Raw genomic sequence first — 14,152 nt, forward strand, 5'->3', positions numbered from 1 at the left:
ACCTGGCGTCCTATGTCTCTGAGATCGATCCGGGCGGTCCTCTGAGCCGGGTTGACTCCCGTAATCAATCCCCTTTGCCATACGTCGCCGTCTTTTATAGCAACAGGCTTGTCTTCCTCTATGTCGTTGGGCCAGCAAATGAGTTCTTTGGATTTGCGGTTCATTCGGAAATTAAGTTCTTCCGATAGATCTTGCAGAGCTGATTCTCCATTTTTTAACCGCATCCAAAACAGGAGCGGAGATTCTATTCGTAGAATCTTACACTCGAGACGCCCGCGAGTCAAACGGCTGGTATCGATGGCTTCCATTCTTCTCTTCTCCCTTTTATTTTTACTTTCTTCACTTCTAAAAAGTTTATATAATTGTTAGGTGGTTAAAAAGGGGGAATAGTAGATAGGAGAAGGAAAGAAAAGAGGTTGTTTTGTTGTTATTATTTTTTTAGTTCGAACGAAAATCCTGATTTTTCCTCTGGTGGTAATAAAGGGTATACTTGGTTTTCGGGGGTCTTACTATACAGGTCAGACTCTGGTGCGCTGGCCTGCTCGGGTTTTTGAACCCTTTTTGTCCCCAACAGTAATAAAAGATGAGTAATAGAGTCTCAGATGGCGCCCAGTAGATGTATGGACTATCCATATACGGTATGCAAAGCGTAACCACGTACGATCGTGTCTATTATTAGTTTTATGATTCTCCCGGTGAGGTATATTCCAATTACCCCGGCACTGATATTGCCAAAAATTAAGAATTTATTCCAAAATTCTTTCCATGCGGATGCAGCGATTTTTGTTATGGATGCTTCGTCTATTAGATTTGAGAGTGATTCCCCGTTCAGGGAGATTGGTTGTCCCATCATCCGCCTGGCTACCGTTGAGCACCGCCGGTCGCTCAGCAGGGAACAATATGTGGTCGCGTAGATCATTGAGATCACTTTCGGTGTATATTCTGCTTGTAGCGAGCGATCCAGGGCTAACATATTTCCACGTAGGTTTGGTCATAGGTTTCATAATTGTGGGCGGTAATGATTCCACAGCTTTAGGCATGAGTTTATACCATGAGTCCCCTAGATGATACATAGTAGGTGCGAAAGAGTTACAATTTATCTGAGTTCCTTGTCGCAATAGTACATGGGTTTGCGGCGTTAAGTAATAGGTTTCGTTTCCCCGAATGACTGGTAGTTGATTGTAACAATTATCAGTTCTTGTGATTTTTACTTACACGGGTACGCATTTTACGATATGTATTACTTTTCCGGCTAATAGGGCCATATATCCAGGTCCTTTCATTAGGTAATAAGCAAAGATATCGGGTGTTTGAGTGGCTATAGCTAAAGCGTTTTTTAACATTCCCTGCTCTAGTTCACATTGTTGCAAAAGGATATTTCTGTATAATTGATTTATCTGCGTACGGATGTGCTTTTCGATGTATACGAATTTGGAATTCATGTAGGTGAATATGTCGAGGTTAGAGACACGCGTTCGTTGTTTGAAAATCGTTACTCCACGCGAGGTTTCGAAGATGATTAATTTGGGATGTTCGGTTCGAGTGAGTGTATAGCCGCATGTTGCGTATTTTCCTTTGCTAGTCAAAGCAAAAGTTCTATCTAGTATCTTGTGCAGTTAATGAATAGACTATTAGTTGTTGTTCATTTACGTTATCTATTATTTTGTCTGCAATCCCACTGTACAATACTCCATAATTGTTGAATTTACAAATGTCGGCGGGCACTGGATCCCAATAGGTTTCACCTCCCTCTATATCTGTGCAATGGGTGGTAGTGAGTTCACAGGCCACTCCGGATCTGAGTAGCACTCGATTACTATTTATTCGTACGTCGGCTATATATTCTTGTAGTGAGATTTTTATGCTGGCGAGTACCACGACGTCAGTCTACATGCCGTACGGATCCGAATACGTGCTCCCTTTGCACGATCCATCGGCGTCTACGTGTCCTGCCAATGTTACTGGTCGGGCAGTGGTATGATTCGGTTTTAATCCAGTGATATATCCGTTATGTAACTGATAAGTTCCATAAGAATGCATTCGTTGGCATACTTCGCGCGATGTTTCCTCTATATATGAATATTTATCATTTAACACATCCATGGAGTGGGAAAACATTCCGCATTTTTTTATTAATCTATCTATTTCGATTTTGCATTAAATAACTTTACTGACTCGAATTCATTTATTTGTAGAAGTTGTATATAGACATTAGTTGAATTTACGTTCTGTGGCGGGATGTCGCATTCTTCGATATTTAGTAGAGATAAGGTTGTTAGATTTGTTGAGGGCGAGCCGCAGTCATAGCCTATTATCCCATGCGTTTTATGAAACCGGATTGTTAAAATTGCTATTATTATTGCCCAGCAATTATGGAGATCCATCTGAAAATGGTTATGTTTTTTTTCTTGTTATTTATCGGGAGGTAATTTAATATGCGAAATTCGTAAACGGTTAGGGTGGACGATTCGACTATTTTTCTTTATTCTAATTTTTACGTTAGTTTTATTTAATATTTCTAGTACTTCGTGTGGTCCGGTATACTGATCCCCAAATTTACCCGGTTTAGGTCCCTTTAATAGAAAAACGTAATTCCCAGGTTTAAAGGTTTGAGGGTTGATTTTTTTGTCATAATATTTTTTTGATTTCTTTATGTTTCGCATCGATGATATTTTCACGCGCGTTCCCTCGAAGGTTATGGAGTAGAGTGACTAAGGTTACCAAATAGTCATCGTAACTAGTTAATTTATCTTCTGGTGCTAGAAATTTTTCCGAAGGTATTCTTGCAATTTTTCCAAATATTAATTCGTATGGAGTATGTTTTGTAGCTTCGTGTACGCAGGTGTTATAATTAAACATTGCGAGGCTAACCCATCGGTCCCATTGTTCTTGTTCGTTTGCATATTGTTTAAGATACTCTCTTAGTGCGTGATGCGATCGCTCTAGAGATCCATTGGATTGAGGATGGAAGGCGGTTGTACGAAACTTACGAATTCTAAAAAGTTTTGCAATCTTTCTCATTAAGTCGCTGACAAAATTTCTTCCCTGATCGGTTAGTATTGCTTTGGGTGCTCCGAATATACAAATGAATTTATTAACAAAAGCCTCGGCTATTGTTTCAGAGGTTTGATTTGGTAGGGGGATTCCCATGCTGAATTTAGTCAATTGATCTTGCAGTGTTAAAATTCGTTTCCTCTCTCGGTTTTTTGTAAAGGCCCGACAATATCCATTGCTACTTTGTCGAAGGCTGTTCCCGGAATATCGGTAATTATCATGGGTTGTTTCGTTTTAACGCGTACTAACTTTTTCAATTGACATTGTAAGCATTGCTGAATATACCGTTGGACATCAGATTTCATATTTTCCCAATAGTAATTATGCTTAATTCTGTTATACGTTTTAGTAACGCCTCTATGTCCACCTGTAGGTGAGCAATGTGTTTCGCCTATTATAGAAGGGCGAAGATCTTTCGAAGGATATTTTACTAATCCGTTACAAATAATTAGTTTAGTTAATGAGTCGAGAAAGGTCGTTTATATTGGTGTCTTAATATTGCTCCAAGGAATATTGCAAATAAAATCCGTTTTAGCAATGCTAATAGTTTCTAATTTTAATTCCTCTGTTATTTTTCGTAATTCCATCAGAGTTTGCGTTATATAATTTAAAATCATTGTTGGCCCTTCTCTCGACCTTTCCTCAATGGGTAAGGCCACATGAAAATAGTTTTTGCGTTTTACAACCTGCGGTCTACACAGAGCGAGTTTATTGAGGGTAGGCAATTCGTTGCGCTCGAGTAATTTTTATGCTCCAGAATCCATGGGTTTCCCTCGATATCGACAAAATATGATATGTTATCTTTCCGCAAAAATAATAATTCGCGGGAATCGATAACATTGTTTTTCATTAGCTTATGGTCAATGATAGTTGGTTTAAGTTTATCTATACTATTAAGCTCTTCATTTTCTTCATTAATTATTTCGCTTCCTCCTTCATCGTCAGTGTTTTCGTCACTCTCTTTTTCCTTGTCGCTTTTGTTGGCTTGATCCGCAATTTCTTTAGGTTGCATTGAATTTAAGTGTTTATTTCGTTCATTTATCGTTTGGCTGCGAGTGAGCATTCTTCTGACTCTCGGTGGATCGTGTATTAATGCTTTCTCTGTCTGCTGCACTGGTAATTCATCCAGTTCTTCTTGTGTAAAGGGTATGGAGTCCGTATTATCTTTAAACAGATGGTCGTCAGGTAGTAAATTTTCTGTTTGCTCGTTGCATCTGAAAGATATAACTCGAAGTTTTCGTCCTCTTCTATTTCTTCCTCCTCGTCGGATTCTTCTAACATTTTAGAAATTATTTCTGCATCCTTTGCTTCGTTGGGATTTAAAGTTTTCCGGTCAATAATTGCCTTGCAGTTCACTTCTTCAAAATTCACCGGATTCCTGGATAACGCATCGGCATTTGTATACGACATCGTAATCGTATTCGGCTAATTTTAATCTCCATCGTAATATTCTCATGTTGGTATCTTGAGCGTTTTTAAACCATAATAAAGGTTTATGATCTGTGACTAAAGTAAATTTTCGGCCGTATAAATATGGGCGGAAATGTTTAACACAATATAATATAGCCAGCGCTTCCTTTTCGTATGTATCGTATTTTAATTCATTATCAGTTAGAGTTCGTGACGCATACGCGACTGGTCGGTCCTTATTTATTTCACCTTGCGACAATATTCCTCCTACGACTACTCCGGAAGCGTCGATAGTTAGGATAAAAGGCCTTGAAAAATCAAGATATTGCAACACGGGTTCTTCACATAATCTTTGTTTTAATTTTTCGAATGATTCTTCTTGTTCTTGTGTCCACTCGAAACGTACGTCATTTTTTAATAAATTTGTCAAGGGTTTTGCTAATTTAGAAAAATTAGAGATAAATCGTCTGCAATATCCCGCTAGTCCTAGAAATTGTTTAATGTTTTTAGGTGTCTTGGGTCTAGGAAATCGTCGTACAGCCTCTAATTTTTTTGGGTCGGGTTTAACTCCGTTTTTGCCTATAACGTGTCCCAAATAAGTTACTTCGGATTTTAAAAATTCACATTTGTCGGGCTGTAATTTTAAATTTGCTTCGCGTAGTTTATCTATTAAAAGATTATATTTTCTCTCATGCTCTTCTAATGATGACGCGTAGATAACTATCGTCCATATAAACAAATAGTTCCTTTCCTTGTAATCCTGATAAAACTAAATCCATTAATCGTTGGAAGGTAGCAGGAGCATTTTTTAATCCAAATGGCATTCTATCAAATTCATAATGCCCAAAAGGTGCGAAAGTTGTGAAAGCGGTTTTATGGCTATCTGCTGGATCCATTTTTATTTGATGAAATCCTGAGGCTAGATCGCATACCGAAAAATATCGAGCTCCTCCCAATTGATCTAAGATATCGACTATATTTGGTAGTGGATACGCATCTCCGATAGTTTTGTCATTTAATGCCCGGAAATCTAATACCATTCTCCATCGTTTATTTCCTTGGGAATCCTCTTTCTTGGGTACAATCTATATGGGCGTATTGTAAGGCGACTGTGAAGGTTTTACTATGCCCCCCTCTAGCAGTTCTTCTACTTGTTTGTTTATTTGCTCTTTGTGAATTTGTGGAAATCTATACTGACGGGTGTTAATCGGCTGATCATCTATTGTGGATATTTTATGTCGTAGAACATTAGTTGCTGTCAGTTTTTCCTCAGGTATATGAAACCTGTCTTGACTATTAATTATAAGATTTATCACATTCTCCTTTTCATAATTATTCAAGTGCTCTAGTCGTAATAGTTCTATAATTTTTGTGAGTCTATCCTTTCGGTTTTCTTCCGATAGTATTAAGCATTCGGTAGCTCTGTTTTCCTTGTTATTATTTTATATTCCTTGTATAACTTTCTCCTTATGTTTTGATTTGCGCTTACGTATACATTCGTCTACTATCTCTTGAGATTGATTTTGTCTTAATTTAAAAATTCTCGAAGACGGTTTTTTATTTTTCATTCCTAATTTGCCAAGGTTTATTTCACTCGACTTATTTATTTGTATTCTTTCCATAAGCTCTTTGGCGGTAATATGAGAGGTTTCATTTTTTTCATTCGTTTTTTCTGAGAACATCCCAACTCTCGGGAATTTATCACCTTTTAACGAGACTGAGGCACTAGTATTGTCGTTTTCATTTAGGCAGAATCGTGTTGGATTACGTAGTGAGGTTTGGTAACTTCCCTCCTCGTAACCGATGGAGCTGGAAAATGCTCGAGAAGTGCGGAAACTTCCATCGGCAATTCCAGAATTAACTCTTGAAGTGATTCGACAATTTTCACTTCCAAGGAACTCAGAATTTTTTCAGTTTTCGGACGAGGTTTGGTAACTTCCCTCTCCGAGGATTTTGGAATGGAAGGATATCTCAGAGGAGGTTTAGTAACTTCCCTCTCGCTGAGTATCAAAATTAAGATTTTTCCTTTTATTTCCTCTCATTTTAATTTCATTTTTATTTTTGACCTTTACATTTTTATTAATTTTATCTCTATTTATGGAAATTTTAATTTCTTTATTATTTATATTTCCGTCCTCTTTTGTCTTTGCATTCTCTCTTTCATTCTCATTTTTATTTTCGTTAACAATTTCAATGTCATTTATATTCATAATCTCGTCTTCCTCTCTACTTATTAAATTTTCGTTTAACAATTCTTTTTTATGGTCAATATGTTTGGTCTCTCTTGAAAAGAAATTCGGGTGTGAAGTCGTTAATTCTTCGTGATAATCTAACGTCTTTATTCTGGTTTCACACAGGTCGACCATCTCATTCAGAGGTCTAAGATTTATGGTCGGCACTCTGACTTCTACTTCTTCGTCCCGCGTGATTATGATATTTAAATATGCTTTTTCCGAGACATTTTCCACGATCGTGTCCCCTAGATAGACTCCATAAGTTAGCTTCAATTTCGGTACATATCCAATTTTGACATTAGGGTTGCCAACTCTTATATAAAATAACGATTCTGATCTGGGTGATACCACTATAGTTTCTGGTAACAGAAAAGGTACTTGGATACCGGATACATCTATACATCCTTGTGCATAATCAATTTTCGATGATGTTTGTTTAAAGAAATCGTTGCCTAATATACCAGCTTGCGGTATCGGAAAGTCGTCGGGTACTATGTGGAAATTTACTAAGGTATCGAAAAGGCTTAGCGTAGTTTCGCCAAGAGTAAAGACTGGATAATCGTTTATTCCGTTTAATTTTAGAATGTTACAATAATTAATGCGTACCCCCTCAGGTATAAAATTTTTCTTAATTATATTAGGTCCGGAACCGGTGTCTAATAAGAGTTATGTGAGGGACTGTTTTTTGTATTTCTACCTGAACGGTCGGTACGCGACTGTGTTTATCGAGGTTTACCGCTACTGAGCGAGCGTTTGGAGCGTTTTTTATTGAGGCGCCGAAGATGTCGACGGGCGTGAAATCCGTTCGGTCCCCTGTTGCACGCCCGGCTTCGAGGAGCCGTTGGAGTTTACCGAATCTTTTGCCATTCTTCGATTATTACTTGCGATGCGCAACTCACAGTTTTCGAGGAGATGCCCTTGCGTTTTGCAATATCGGCAAAATGGTGTGTTATTATTGCTTGTAGTTCGATCCATTCTGGATCTGCAATCCCTAGCAGTGTGCCCTGCGTTATTACAATTTTGGCAAATAATTCTTGCCTTATTTTCTGTCGTGCGCAATTCGTTTTGCTTTTTCCAGCAGTTATTAGCTGAGTGTCCCTGTCTATCGCACTGGCAAATCAAGAGAGGCTTGTTTTGATTAGTACTACGGCATGACTTCGCGTTATGACCGGTTTTAGAACACAATTGACAGACAATCGTATTCTCTCGTATCACGTTAACAGTTCGCCGTGATTGCGGGTCGCGCATTCGACATTTACTAGCATCGTGACCATGTTTTTTACAAATTTGACATATTAGTATTTCATAATTCTGCTGTGAGTTTTGAATGAATTTTCTACAGTTACTGGCTAAATGTCTTTATAACAAATTTGGCAAGTTTCGCGTTGTAAGTTAATATTTTGCATTTTTGCGATATTATCACGCCGTAAATCTGACATTGCGCGTAATTCTCTTTCTATGCGTATCGCGTCGGCTACGGTTGCTTTAACATCCATCTGTGAATTTCTTAATATTCTTTGTTCGATCTCCGGTTTTAACCTCTTGATAAAGCATTTACACATGTCCTTTTCTAATGAATCTTTAATATTCTGTTTGGGAAGAGAAGGTCCCGAACTTCGATATGCTTCGAGTATTTGTTTCCCCAAAATCTTCACTCTATTCGCGTATGTTATTACGTCTTCGTCGTTCCCTTGATAGACACATCCCAATTCCCCTTGTAGTTGATAAACATTTTTCGAAGGACCATAAATTTGTTTTAAATATTTAGTGATTTGGGCAACGTTGTTAAAGTCTTGATCCTGAATAGTTCGACGTGTTTCTCCGATTATACGCGTTCTAATGATTTTAGCAAATTGAGGCTCAGCCTCATCGGGAAGCATAGATTTCGCCTCCTCGCAACCCTCGATAAAATAATTCAATGGAATATTTTGTCCATCAAAGTATGGAATGGCATCGACGGCGTATTTTAGCGTAGCGAAAAGATTATTTTGTGCCATTTTTAAAGATTCTAGGTTTTTTGCTTTTTCGTCAAAATTATCAGAATTATTACTAGCTGATGACGTTTCGCGTGTGGAAATGTTAGATTCAAATGTTTCGCAAACAGTTTCGAATCGCTCCTCCACTATCGAAGTGTCCTCCAGAGAAAAACTGACGTGTTTGGAAGCGAGGAATTTAGATGGAGTGGATGTGTGTACCGTTTTCGACGCGCCTGGTTTGGGTTTACCGCCACACTCTAAACCGAGTTTATAAAGTTCATCTACTTCGGACTTATTCGAACTTGACCTCGATACTCATTCCCGTTAAAGATCGCACTTTTTATATCCCGGACGAGCCCCCAATTTTTATTCTAGCTCTGTTACGTCCGTGTTCTGGACGAAAGATAATATCTCTCGTCAGGAGGAGGAGAACTCGTGGACGCACGGAACCTCTCCTGTTCTCGCGGAACGATGCCGATCCGCGAGTCGAACGCACGTTAAGGGGGCAGGGATCGGGTCAGCGTCGGCGACGTTATTACCCTTGCCTGCGCCCGCGCTATCGGTGATCCGTTTTAGGTCAGAGAATCGAATCTCTTTGACCAGGGATGGACCTAGTGCGATCCTCAGGGAGCCGGGAACGGCGCGGGGTCAAGTTTTAGGGTAAAAAAAAATTATTTAAGACGGAATTTTGATTAACTAATTTAATAATAAATAATAAAAATGAATTACAATGTTCTGTTCGTGCACATCAAAAAGGGTTGAGGTATTCGTTACAAAAGAAAAATTTCATACATAAAAATATAAAAAATGACCGCGGACAAAGGAAAATCTGGATTTATATACCCAATTGTTCTAATTGGGGTAAAAAGTTGATGATCGCGAGCATGTCTGTGGGATCGGGTTGCAGGTGTGGTGGGGGATTAGGGTGCGCGGTGCGGAAAGCCTTGATTGGGACGAGGTAGGGAAGAGGATCACGGGAAATATACATAGGGACGGTATCAGTGATTTTGTGTTTGGAGATCTGGTCCCAAAATTGCTTGTCGGGTTTAAACTTTCTTTGGATGAAGAAGGTGCCAGGAGGTGGATGGGTGGGAGAGCGAGGAAATTGGCGGACGAGGTTAAAGAACTTCTCCACGTCGAAGTTCTCTGGAGTGCACTGGTTTTCGAATTCGGCCGCGGAGCGGAGGGCGGAGGCGTATTGATGCAGCGAGATGTTGGCTAGCCCCGGCTCTACTTCTATTAATTGCTCCGCGAGTTCTTCGGCGTGGCAGGTTTCGCGACGAATCCGCTTATTCGATTTCTCCCGACGGTGTCGCAATGCCCGTTTCGTTCGTCCATTCCGGATGGCATTTGTTTGGCTCATTATATAAAAGAGAGATGAAAGAGAAATTGAGGAATCGAGATAAGGCAGCTTCACCGAGTTAATCGGCGGCTTGCCAGGTTAGAAGATTGTGGAATAGAATGTTGTGGAATCGGAGGAGGCAGCTTCACCGAGTTAATCGGCGGCTTGCCAAGTCGGAGTGTGAAGAAATCGGGGAAGGCAGCTTCACCGAGTTAATCGGCGGCTTGCCAATTTGGAATGTTGGAGTGTTTTAATGAGATAAATAAGTAGAGGTCGCGAACCAAACGCCAGTTACCGCGGGAGAAGAATGATAAAGTTGGACTTACTTTTGTTGTAGCGGCCGCTGATGGTCAAGAAAATGCAATGGCCAGGCTGGATCGTTAAATCACACGAAAATATAAGAATCGCGCACAGATTCTAATTGACAATTTCGGATGGTCCCGACCGTGAATGTAGCGATGAGAAGCAGGAAGAAGAGAGCGATCCGCTCCAAGTCGCGGTTTTTAAAAGGTTCCGGAGGGGTGGGAATATCTGGGAGCGTGATGGATTTCCGTGTTGGCTTGTCGAATGATAGTTTAGGAAAATTGTGAATATAGAGGAAGGAGGGGAGCGGTGTTCTGTGAATTGTGGTTGTTTTTATATTTCCAGATTTCCCAGCGAATGATAGAATTAGTTAATAAAAATTTTCCCGCTAGTTCACACCCTCAATCGTTCATTGATGTGCCCGCCAACGGCCACTAATCGTTTCTTCTTGACTGGCGTTTTTTTTTGTGTTTCTCCACCAATTTGGGGAGTGTCACCCCCGAACGATCCAACGCGTTTCCTATCCGTTAGGAATTTGCTTTTGTTAATATTAATTTTTATTGGTAAGTCATAAACTTGTCGGCGCCGACAAGGCTGTTTACCAAGAATTTTTTTTGATAGTGAGACATATCTCGAGAGAAAGTTTGTTTATTTAGGGTTTCTTTAGATCGTTCGAAGTGCTCCGTTTATGGGTTAGCAGCCGTTAATTTTTTTCTTCCCGAAAGAGAAGAATTCGTGAAGTCCCCCGGACGTAACACTTAAGTATTACGATATTATTAGTAATATTAAGTTTGTATATAATAATATATATGATTTAAATTTCTTACCATTATTATCTTCAACTAAAATTGATTCTAATGGTGGATGTGCAATTACAGGTTCATCGTCATCAAAAGAATCTAATAATTCCGGAGAGATTCGCCATGTTGCCTTTGCACTGTTCTACACTATAACGTTCTTTATTGCCTATTTGCACTGTGTCCTCGCTTGCATTCAGTCGCTGCAATTCAGTTTTAATTCAGTTCAGTTCAGTTCTAGTACAGCACTAGTGCGGGAATAAAAAACAAACCCAATGATCGCGTACTCGCATGTCGTCCGATGCAAATGGTTTCTCGCAAATGTGACAACGCGTGGCGCCATGGTAAGCTCTACTGTTCTCTCGAATGTTTCTATTGACATTTGCGGATAACAAAATTTTTATTCAATGCGCTAAGTCTTTGAGTTGTCGAACGAATCACGCAACGCAACGAAACGCGACGAAATCGATACGCTGATAACATCGTATGAGCATCGTACGTAATATCCGATGCTATAAATACCTTATGCTGCTAATAGATGTACGACGCGTCTACCTTCTTCGGTTGCATTTGCTGTAATACGCACTCCAAGTCTGCGTACACGATGAATGGGAATTGTTCCTTATTCATGTGGTTCTTAAATATGAGCCACTTATTTTTTTATTTCTTCGCTCGGCAATCGAATGGCGCAGTTGTTCATCTGTTCGCAATCCATTGTATGCGATTGCAATTTTTCAGATGAACTGAAATAGTGTAGACAGCTGCAAAAAAGGAAAACATGATTTTATTAGTATTTAATAAACAATTATAAAATATTATACATTTTTTTTTTGTTAAAATGTATATATGTATATATTCTAGTCGCAAAAGAATTTCTTGTATTTCTTCTTGTTTATTTGCGAGCTCATGAGGCGGGACAGATTCTTGATGTACGCAAAGTACCCCCGTTGTCATCGCGCGGATCTTGAACGTACAGTAAATTTGTGTTTCTCCATCTTCTCATTTGTCAGCTGTATCGGGAGAATCTCCTTTTCTTCCTCGAAGCTGTAAACGTTAATGGAGATGGAGTTGTGAATTTCGAATTTTTTTATTTGGTTCAATGTCATTGGAAACTCAATATCTTAGAGATTTAAGACTGATGTAATGTGAGTACAACGATTCCCGATCTTTATGTCTCTTGGCCAGATGCAGAGTTACGACCACACGAAACATTGTTTTCGGATCGTACGTTGATCACCGCTCGTTTCAATAATCATAATTTCTCGCGATAACTCGATGTAACATCTTGCGTGTAGAGAATTATATTTGTGTACGTTTAAAGTGAGATTGAGAATTCGCGACAACGCTCATCCACTGTCGCGTTTTTGGAATTCTTTGAGCGATGCCAACGTGGATTCGATGTTCGTACATGCTGCTCGTACCATTCGTCCACATTTGACAGTCGAAAAAGTTTATAGTTTCTCGTATTGACACTTTTATTGGCGCATTTATCGCTTGTTACAAACTCGCCGTTGAATGCACTGTTCACTACCGTGTTTTTCTATAATGTTTCACTCGCTCGAGTACTATATCACTAGGGTCTTCCAAAAATCGCGGCTCGATATAATTCACGTTAATCACCGTATCAGTTAGAATACGACTTTCGAATGCGGTATCGATCTCTCGCCAAATAAGGGATCCATTGTCCCTACTAGTGCTCGCGTACTCGCCATCAACGTGCACGAAATGTCTTTCTAATTGTACCTTTGCACCCGCGAGTCGCGCAATCCTTGCCACTACAGATTGTTTGTTTCCAACGAATTGAGAACGCTTAACACGGCTAAGTTCCTCGAGATGTTCGATGCATTCGCATCGTTGCCACGCGAAACACTCCACTAAGATAACGACCTAGCTGCACTGCTCCAGCAGCTCGCGTTCCACTCGCTCTAGGTGTTCCATATTTTTTTTTATATCACTCTTCCACGGAGCACTTGCATGTGATTCGTTCACAATATTGTCTTTCACAGAAACGGGGGCTCGAGCCATGCTTGATGCAATCTCTCCTGTCGTGCTCCAGGAGGATTATTTGTATATTTGCCAATGGCGTTGGAGGGTGTCGCCGCTGCAGTCCGACCTGCATCCATCGAGAGAATAGGACCATCATCTCTCTGGAGTTCCGGTCGTGGGGATTCGAAAGAATACATGTATATATGTATATTGTAATATATATATATATATATATATATATATATATATATATATATATGTATCATTGTATTATTGACGTGTTATTCTAAATACGTTATTTGCGATAAATATCATCACATGCCTCGGTAGTCGAAAGGATAAGATGCCTGCCCGATAAGCAGGAGATCCAGGTTCGATTCCTGGCTGAGGTGGTATTTTTTCGCAAAATAATTACGAGTTTTCACGACTGGTTCGTGGTCGGGCCTCGCCGTGACGCACACCCTCCCTTCTTATTTTTACTTTGTGCAAATAGGACACATATTACACGGTATTATTGTGTATAGAAGCTGTCTGCAGTTGGTGCAAGATTGGCCGTTTAACCAAGAAAATTTATTTCATTCTTATTTCATTTCTTAATAGCATATATTGCTCCGATATTAGTATTTGTCAGAGGAACAATGCATTCAGCACATACAACTAGAACACCACCCGTTGAATAATAAAATGAATTATGCAATATCTTTTATGGAGATTCAGAACAAGAACGTGTGACAATTTTCTCTTCACGATCGTAAGATCCTTACTCTGATCACTTAGATAATCACTGTCGTCAGAAAATGCTCTTCATCAGAAGACTCTTCTTTTTCAATATCAATGTCAATATCAATGTTTTCAATATTAATGTCCATTTCTTCTTCTTCTCCAAACACTTCGTCCATTATATTCGCGAAGTTTTCTTCCATATTTTCAAATCACAATATTCATAACTATTTCACAACTGTTTCTTTCTTTCACAGTCAATCAATTTGTTACAGTTTCAAGGCACCTACTGTGATCCCGCGTGCCCAACGATCTACTATATATATCATC

General features: G+C 39.4%; 1 protein-coding gene, 1 non-coding gene and 1 pseudogene across 2 annotated transcripts in view; 2 read left to right on the plus strand and 1 right to left on the minus strand.

Annotated features, from left to right (window-relative positions):
- LOC105433680 (uncharacterized) overlaps positions 1 to 14,152 on the plus strand; it is a 102,325-nt gene that overhangs the window by 22,736 nt on the left and 65,437 nt on the right. The gene's annotated exons all lie outside the window — the stretch shown is intronic.
- On the minus strand, positions 310 to 5,179 carry LOC148937770 (uncharacterized; annotated as a pseudogene).
- TRNAI-GAU (transfer RNA isoleucine (anticodon GAU)) lies at positions 13,423 to 13,494 on the plus strand. Its single transcript has one exon. It is a non-coding gene; the product is annotated as a tRNA-Ile (tRNA).

Source organism: Pogonomyrmex barbatus, unplaced genomic scaffold (genome assembly GCF_055798465.1).
Source record: "Pogonomyrmex barbatus isolate J1 unplaced genomic scaffold, ASM5579846v1 scaffold11, whole genome shotgun sequence".
Taxonomy (NCBI): domain Eukaryota; kingdom Metazoa; phylum Arthropoda; class Insecta; order Hymenoptera; family Formicidae; genus Pogonomyrmex; species Pogonomyrmex barbatus.